The sequence below is a fragment of the Paroedura picta genome, chromosome 1, assembly GCF_049243985.1.
Source record: "Paroedura picta isolate Pp20150507F chromosome 1, Ppicta_v3.0, whole genome shotgun sequence".
Lineage (NCBI taxonomy): Eukaryota > Metazoa > Chordata > Lepidosauria > Squamata > Gekkonidae > Paroedura > Paroedura picta.
In genome coordinates, this window is record NC_135369.1 from 131885632 (window position 1) to 131895366 (window position 9735).

Consider the following 9735-nt stretch of genomic DNA (forward strand, 5'->3'; position numbering starts at 1 on the left):
GATGACTCAGCCCTCCTTTCCCGGCGTGAGTCCAGCTGAACCCCATCGCTTCTGACAGCTTGCCTGCAGTCTCTGACTCCTTCTCTGCTCCGTCAGCCCCACCCTGTGGCTCTGTCTTAAGCGTCCAGCCACGTCTTCTGTGTCGGACCCCTCCTCCTCCTGTGGAGGTCTGTTCTCTGTCAGCTGCCAGGAACATGCCTCCCCCGGGTCCAGTTCAGTCCTCAGATCTGGCTGGGCTGTTGAACCTGGTTGCTCCGGCAACCCCAGGGAGTCGGGAGGCAGCAGCAGGGGTGTGACAGACGGCTGCAAAACAATGGGGAAATCCAAGCCTGGAAAACCAGTCCATAGTCAGAAATAAGGGAAAGAAAAGAATAGAAATCATGGCATGTTAGCGTGGGGTGCATCACGTATTCGTTGCTCACCTGTCAAACAAGAAAAAAAATTTAAAGGGCAAAGGGGATAGAAGGACACTCACCGCTCCAAGCCGGTCTCCGAGGCACACCACTTTGCTGTACAATTCAGCCTCCATGGCGAGGCAGAACTCCAGCAGGATCTCGCCAACCGTTGAGACTCCTAATCCGAATTGCTGGGCAACTGTCCGGAAGTACTGCAGGGTGGCCAAGTACCACAAGGCGGCTGCCACCCTTTTTTCCACTGGAATAGGGCACCGCATGCCAGTTACTTGCCTTTCCATGCGCCCATGGAGAGCTTCCACGATTTCAAAAAATGTTCCCCTCGACATTCTGAAGTTGGCAATCCAGTGGTCATCATCCCAGTGAGACCACACAAAATTTTCCCACCAGTCAGCGGACCTTTCGTCCACCCAGAACTGTCTGGGGAACCGGACCTCTGCCAGAGCTTGCAAGCGTTTCTTAGCCCCCATGCGTGCCCGTAGAGATCGTTTTTTACTGGTGGCCATCCTTCTGGCCACACGTAGTCTGTAGTCCTCGTAAACAGACCTCCTCTGCGACATGGTGGTATGGATACACTGGACTATCTCAAGCATCTGACCCAGCAATTTAAAAATAATCCCTCCATTGCAATGTTAACCTGTGTGGCGGCCAGGAGGCTAGGCAAACACAAGAGTGAGGCCGACCACATGTCTGCCTAGGTGCATATAAGCAGGTAATCTGTGGGCGTGTACTGTGGGCGGGGATTCACCAATCAAACATATCAATGCATCAACCTCTATTTCATAGAAAACAATGGAAAACCAGTTCCAACGGCGCCAATGATGTAACGATGATTCGTTGCTATGGGGTTTTCGGGTTTTTTTAAAAAAGGGGAACCCCACCGATTTCGGCTTCTGGCTGGAGGTCAAAGGTGTCCCTGCAGTTTGATTGCCGGCCACGGGAGGCCAGAAGCGCTAAAAAGGGACCTCCTTTGTGGTGATAAGACGGAGACCGGAACCCTGTGGGTAACGAAACTGACGAGAAGTGAAAGTGCCAAATTCCGCAAAAACCGCAGCTGTGCGTTACGGGCAATTTTCGCTACTTAAAGTAGCAATTTCACAAACGGCAACCAAATAGCCATTTTTGACTTTGTGCGGAATGGCCCCAGCTGTTGTTGTGGAATAAATAAATTATAAATAAATGATAAGAAAGCGTCCTTTTTTGTAGTTCAAAGGGCAAGTATGCTCTGAACCATTCTCTTTCTTAAAGCTTGCTTTATTCCCTATGGACAGGCATGCTTCCCATTATTCCCTATGGCCTTCCCATTATTCCCTATGGTCAGGCATGCTTTCCATTATTCCTTATGGGTAGGTGTGCTATGCCTTGTTTCCTATGGGCAGGCATGCTTTGCCTTGTGTCTTATGCTTATGGGGAAGTATTTCTTCTATTGTTTCCTATAGGCAATTGTACTTCCCATTATTCCCTATAGGCAAGTATGTATTCCCTTTGGGCAATCCTATATTGTCTATGGGCAGTCGCCGCCCTTAGTTTTAGTACGTCCCCGTAATTTGTATGTGTGAGTGAGCTATTATACCTCTTAACATCAAATCTAGCACAGGAGACTTACAGGATATTAGTGCTATACTAATATAGAAACTCAAAACTTTGCATTGCCATTTAAGTGAGATATGAGTAGTTAACAACAATGTACAAACAAACAAACCCACAACTGTATAAAAAGACTGAGAACGGTGTCATCTGGAGGCTCTTAGGACTGCTTTACTCAGGCCAGTCTGACTTGGTTCCTGCTCGGAAATGGCCTTTTATGTTTTCTTTCTTTGTATTTCTAAAATTAATTGAGTATGCAAATATTTTATTTTCAGTTTTAGCTCTTGGTAAAAAATGGTCCAAGCTAGTCCTTTTAGTACATTAGTACATAAACACTGCCATCCTAAGAAGAACTACACTCTTCCAAATCATTTGAAGTCCATGAGCTTAGAACAGTACAGATGGGAGACCTTTCTCTGAAAGTCCCTAAAAGTCCCTACTGAATCAAAAGCTGCATATAAATCCAGTAAGGACAACAGAGGCTTTTGCCTACATCTAAATAAATCTAAATAAACAAAATAAAAATAAAGTGTCAGCCTCTACCTCTAGGATTAAAGACTCAGTTCATTTCAGCACAGAGGTGTTGTTGAATAAAGCAGTGGAAAAGCTACACTTAGTAGGAAGCCTGGGTCCTTGTTCTCTTTCTCTTTCCCTGATTTGTATCTGTAAAACTTGAAAAGAATTGCTGGAATTCCACAGATCATCATCATTAAACATAATAATAACTCACACTGACAACTCACTCCCTACCTGGTTTGCCCTCCCTGAGGTCGTTCCACCACTCTGCCAATGAGGACCAATCAGCTCAAATTGCATGCAGACAATCCCCTACCTTATTAGACCTCCCTGGGAGTGTGCTGCTAATAAGGGGGGAGTACTCTGCCAATGATAGCCAATCAGTTCAAATTGCAGGCTGCCAATGAGGGCCAGTCAGTTCCAATTGTACTCTTCCAATGAGGGCTAATCAGCTCAAATTGCATGCAGACAGTTTACTCCTTACCTGATTGGTCCCCTCAGAAATAGTCCCCCAATAAAAGATGGCCCTCAGCCAGAATTGACCCATCCTGGTATTATAGCCCCAGGAGGGATCAACTCTCTGTCTCCAACTTCCTGCTGGCTTCAGAAGTTTGATGGATAGAAGAGGAGGAACAGAGGATGCCCTGTTGCTGGTAAGTTGCCCTGGCCTCTTTCAACTCAGAGGACATGGGGGAAAGCAAGCTGTCTGCTGTGTGCCTTCTGGAGGGGGAGGATGTGGGAGGCTCAAAAACAGCTCCCTGCTGACCCTCTGGGACCCAGGGTGGCCAGGAAAAGCCTCTGCCCTGGGAATGTTTATTCATGAGTAACTCATGTGAGATTTGCAATTTGCAGTTTGAGGAGGGAGGAATGCTTTGGGGGTAACCATCACAAACAATTGCAGCAGGGAAATTAATGCTGATGTGTGTGGGACTTTCCCTTTCCATAAGGATACCACCTTGGTCTTGCTGCAGTCTTTCTAAGACCACCACAACATAGCAAATTTGAGACCAATGGCATGAAAGATGGGGAAACTATAAACAGGGCAAAGAAATGCCATGAGGTCATGTGGATGGGGAGGGGGGGGGAGACACTGTTTTCCAGTAGTACCTTCCCAGTAGAAGAAGAGTTGGTTTTTATACCCTGCTTTTGATTGCCCAAGGGAGCCCAAGGGTGGCTTAGAATAGCCTTTCTATTCTCTCCCTACAACAGACACTCTGTGAGATAGGTGAGGCTGAGGAAGTTATGAGAGAAACTGCTCAGTGAGAACAGTTTCTAACAGGACTGTGACTAGCCCAAGGTCACCCAGCATGTGGAGGAGAAGGGAATCAAATCCAGCTTACCACATGAGAAGCTGCTGCTCTTACCCACTACACCAAGCTGTACAAATTACCATTGATTGAAAGAGATGTAGCTAGGAGCGATTGCAGGAGGATGGTGTAAATCTTTTTTGACTTGCTTGCTGAATGCTATGGAATTCTTTCCCTTTAAATATAGACCTTCTAGTCATGGCTTCTCAAAGCAATCCAAGGTGGGAGACACTCAGGTATCTCCTGCATGAAAAGGTGATTTTGTGGTTAATTAGGTTTGCTATTTGAGAAGGAAGGAATGCTTTCCCCCCGTATTCTCTGTGTGTGTGTTTGTCTGTAGAAAGGAATGCTACACAGCCCCCCCACCCAAATCCCAAGCAGCCCTTTCATCCAGGGGAACTGATCTCTGCAGTCTGGAAAGGAACTTTCATATTAGGGATTCTCCAGGTCCCACCTAGAGATCCCACTTCTGAGGTTTGTCAAAGCCTGAAGAATATTTCAGGGTAAAATATTTCAATGGTAAAAAGTTAAGAAAAGCTGTGAGAACTAAAAGTGAGGCCTGGCGCAAGGAGAGCTGGGGCACCACTTAATGCCCATGGGGGATGTTTAGAGAAGCTACCAATATTCCCTTTTGCAAAATTACAATGTGAAGCCCCCACTTTCCCCATTTCTACAAATCTAAACATCCTGTTCTTCCTGTTCATCACCTTTAACACTAGTTGCAGTGTCTGACAGCCATCTAAAGGTACAGAGGGTATTGTGTTAAAAGAATTTCTGGCAATTGTACACGTCCACTCCAGTTTGTTAATTGACTTATTGAAACGTTCATGGTCCTTGGACAAAGCTTTTTCAGATACATGTGGGAATGCACCGGTAACTGAGAACTGGGCAAATGAGAATGGTGGTCTCAGGAAGTGCTTATTTTAGAGGGTGGTTTCCAAAACAGATATTTTTTTATAATAGAAAGAGTAGTTGGAGCACTACTGAACAGATTTTTCTTTGCCACCCAGCAACCCCTTTCATTTTATGCATGAGTGCATTTCTGATAACAATTTGACTACTGAGGAAGACCCCTTGGGGTTGAGACCTGTTTGGTCCATTCTATGTTAGTCTAGTCTGTGTGTACAACAAAGTCTGACTCCAATAGTACCTTTAAGACCTTCTCCTTCTCCTTCTCCCAGAACCTGCGGCCCAGTCCCCCCACCAGGAGCTCCAGGTGGTGCAACTTGGAAGGACATGAGGAAGAACTGAACTGAGAAACCACTGCTAGACTAATACTAACATAGAACTGCAAGCAAGAAATCACACTGGGATTTGCGAACTTGGGAAGATGGAAAACATGAAAAGATTTGTAAATACAAGATTGTTGGAAAAATTTCAGAAACATTGGCACCTGTATCTGGCCTTCATGAAGAAGCAGTTTAATATTGTAGCATATGAATAATATGTGGATGCTGCAGCAACCTGATAATGATTCCTGTATTTGTTTGATTTAGTCAATACTATTCATGTTCAACAATGAATTGTTATTGATGTTAAACAATGACATGTATAAAAGTGAATCATTCGTGAATCAACAGTTTTATAATGTACCATATTAATAAAGATATTGTGGAATCTGTAGCAACCTGATAAGCTTGCAAAGTTATGGTAGAATCTGTAGCAACCTGATAAACTTTCTTGTATGGATTTGATTGGACTATGGAATTCATGATAAACAATGACATGTGTAACAATGAAATGTATAAATGTATAAGAATAAAATGTGTAAAACTGTCCTTTCCGCCAACGGGGCCCAAAGGCCCAAAGGCCCAAAGGCCCAAAGGCCCAAAGGCCCAAAGGCCGCTGTGGGAGCTGCTGTACTCTGCTGCTGCTGCTGGGAGGGAAAAGGCCCAGGTGATGCAGCCCCTGAGCCTAAATAGGTGTGGCTGCCAGATGCCTCTCCCTCCCTAGTGCTCGTTTGCCCGGCCAACTGACTGGCCATATAAGAACCACGTGCCCTTCTTCTCCTGCCCACTTGCAGCTTCTTCAATAGCGGCGTGGGCTGGCTCTTGGGACACATTTCTTTCCGCTGTGCTACTGTTCTTTAAGGTTTTTGCTAAACAGTCTAAGACCCAGTTTAGTTAACTGAACACTCCAACAAGTAGGCTGAAATGCAAGAGAAAACATTCAAGAAATCCTAAACACTAGAGAATGTTGCACAGTTCACCCAAGGGGACAAGTAGACTGAGCCACACCTTCAGTCATATTTACATTAACTAGACTCCTAGCAGTCTGTTATTTCTCCAACAAAACCAACACTAGAGTGGACTGCAAGGTTAATTTGAATGGTTTGTAATTATTCCTATCTTGAATCAGAAGAAGACTATGAAATATTCCTTCATTTTCCATGTTTAAGTTCTTCATAGTTTTATTTATTTGTAAGAGCTCAAGGCACTGAACTGTTTTTACCTTCCTGTATCTTATCCTCATAATAATCCTATGTAAAAGCTTAGAGTGAGGGAGAATGAGTGGCTGAAGGTCCCCCAGTAAAGGGCTTTGCAAGCATGGATCTGAATACAGGCCTCCTTGATCCTGGTCAGTGGCTAACTGTGACACCACATTGGCTCTTTGCTGTTCTTTGCCCTACTTTCTGTTTCGCCAAACTATACATGATCCTCTAGAAAATGTCTAGATATCTTCTCTTCTTTATGCAATCAGAAAAACTGTGTTTTAAAATATGCACTTTAGTGTCAGACAATATGACCATGGAAAACAACAAAATGTTCTTAAGAAACAAATGCTGTGATTTCATATTCTATAAATTAGCATTTCAAAGCAGCTATAAATTCTCAGAACCCTCAAGTTTATTATGCTTAAACACAATAAAGCACGCACACGTATATGTAACCCCCCCAACCCTTAGCAAAATAACAAAACAGAAACCCATTAAACTTTAATATGGTCATCCATTATGAGCCAAACTAGTTGAACTCTCTTTGGGCCAAGAGAGATACCCTTTCTTCCACTTTAGTACAATTGGGACTTTCCAAGCTTTTAAGCAATTACTTTAGAGGTCATGTTACTGGAATGTTACATGGGTAAAAATACTGAAAATGTTTACAGTAAATCTTCAGCAAAGTTCATTCTTTCAAGGGTCACATGCTTCTCTAATTACCACATCAACACAAGCTGTGAGACAAAATTATTTAATGTGCCAACCTAAGTGGAGTTACACTCTTCTAAGCCCTTTGACTTTAGTGGAATTAGAAGGAAGTAACTCTTCTTAGAATTACACTGTTAGCAACTAAAGCAACAGTAGCAGCTTTAACCATAAATTTGGACACAGAAGCAGGGAATTTACCATCCCATTCACCCATCCTTAATCTAATTCCCAACATCTATAATTTAGGTCCAACATACTCATATAGATGTCAAACTATGTAAAGTTTGGTTATTTTTGTCATCCTTTCAAACAGGAAAGAGTTTGTTCGGTGGTAAAGAGTGTGTGATAAAATGGTACCATGTATCTCCTGCTTGTAGATAATCCCCCTGGTTTTGTTTCCACTATGGCAAGGGCACAAGTGTGAAAGGCTGTTGCCGTTCTTCCCCCTTTATCCTTGATTTGCTGTGTGATTGTTTGGTATTTTTATATGTTGTTTCCCTCAGTTGCCACATATATCTGTATTTTAAATGCTGACAAGACCTTCATTACAATATATATAAAGGAAAGCAGGTAAACCTTTAACTTCCACATGTTAACCTGGCAGCACTTGGAAGCACGTACTGTGTGATTATTTGTAGTAACCATGCTTTATATCCATATTTTTTGTTTAATGGGAACAATCTACATTGAATTATTCTTGTAAATATCATGCCCTTCCCCAGCATTAAAAAATCTTTGCATTTTTATTATTATTATTATTATTCTCTGTTCCAGATAATTCATTTTGGTCTATTATGTGCTTCCAGATTTTGCTTTATATACATTCCCAAGTGTAATTTATTTTCAAGGAGAATGGGGAATTGTATATTTATGAGATAGTTGGTCCTTGTTTGCCTATGAAACTAGTTTTTGGCAGAAAGCCATTTCAATTCAACACATTTAAGGTTGTGAAGATGATGTCTTTTAAGGGTAAATTCACATTACTGTTTAATAAGTTGATTGCAGGAAAGGTGTAATAATAGCTTTACTTGGCTGTTATACTGAAACAGTGATTGTTTGGAATCATTCAAAATGTTTTGATTGGTTCAGAGATGGGTCTAAGATTACAAAAAGGGGCAGGTGAACAATGAATCATCTGAATCCAACCTAATTTGGTCATAAATTGGTTTCTGTTAATTTTTAGAATTGTTTATACCACACAGAGCCTTATGGAAGGGCGGTATAAAAATATAAAAATATAAATTGGTCTACTGTAGGCTTTCTCAACCAGGATTTCCTGAAACTCTGAGGTTTCTTGACAGCTGTGGAAGGGTTACCCAAGTTGGGTAGGTGTTAATTATTTTTTAAAATATTTTTTAATTTGTTAAACATTTACCAGGTGATATATTCATGTCAACCCACCCACCACTCCCAAAATGTCCAGTGATGGGCCTGGAGGGGGGGGGGGGAGAAAGAGGAGGGGGCCCAGGTGGGCATGTACACAGCTATGCTTTCCAACCATATTCTGCACAACTGCGGCACTTCTGGGGTTTCTCAAAGCCTGAAGAATGTTTCATGGGTTTCTCAATGGTCAAAAAGTTGAGAGAGGCTGCTCTGCTGAGACAACAAAGTCTATGACGCATTTATAATGGATACAGTTCTGGCTGAAAGAAATGATGTTTTGAGACCACTTGATTTATAAATTAAGTAGGTGAAACTGAGATTTAGGCTCAAAATATTAGAAGAGCAAAGACTTTATTGATACTGTGATAAAAATTGACAGGGGGCATAACTCTGCTAAGGAACACATTGAAAAAATTAGCTGCTGTTGATTGAAATGGTACTTGCCAGTAATGTTGATGGATTGTGCTATTATTTTGTGGGGGATTGTTAGAAATGGTTGTATAGGTTTTCAGTTATCTTGAGCAGCACCAAGTGCTGCATGTTTGTAGGAGTGTGCACATGGCCAATATCTAAATGCATGCAGTGTCTCATGTCAATCGTACCACTCCACTGCTGAGACCCATTGTGGTCAACTGCCAAGACTCCCATGCCCACCAGGGGCCTCAGAACCTTCCACTATCACTGAGTCATTGAAGAGTTCCTGGGTCAGATCTCAGATGAGGGAAGGGAGGGGGTTGGACACTCCCTGAAACCTCCTCTTTTGGGTCAGCACCCTGTGTTCAGTAAAATTTCTGTCAGTTTCTATCCTAAGAGCCAGTTTGGTGTAGTGGTTAGGAGTACGGACTTCTAATCTGGCGAGCCGGGTTCGATTCTGCGCTCCCCCACATGCATCCAGCTGGGTGACCTTGGGCTCGCCACGGCACTGATAAAATTGTTCTGACTGAGCAGTGATATCAGGGCTCTCTCAGCCTCACCCACCCCACAGGGTGTCTGTTGTGGGGAGAGGAATGTGAAGGTGACTGTAAGCCGCTTTGAGCCTCCTTCAGGTAGGGAAAAGCGGCATATAAGAACCAACTCTTCTTCTTCTTCTTCTAATCTGGTGAATGGTACCCTCTCTACACTCTCAGCCACCTCTATTATTCTACCTCCCTACATTCTCCCCATAGGTTTGCTGACTTGCCAGTGAATGCCCTCCCTTCATATTGGTATCTTTCCTTATCTCCATCTGAACTTCTTCATTCAGAGGTTGTTCCAGCTGTGGCTCACCACAGCACTGATAAAGTTGTTCTGACTGAGCAGTAATATCAAGCTCTCTCAGACACACCTCCCTCACAGGGTGTCTGTTGTGAGAGAGGAAAGGAAAGGTGATTGTAAGCTGCTTTGA

General features: G+C 43.1%; 1 long non-coding RNA gene across 1 annotated transcript; it reads left to right on the top strand.

Moving 5' to 3' along the window:
- The first annotated feature begins 2883 nt into the window (after positions 1-2883).
- On the top strand, positions 2884-5600 carry LOC143842966 (uncharacterized). Its single transcript, XR_013233417.1, has 2 exons — positions 2884-3169; positions 5005-5600. It is a non-coding gene; the product is annotated as an uncharacterized LOC143842966 (long non-coding RNA).
- Positions 5601-9735: the final 4135 nt, after the last annotated feature.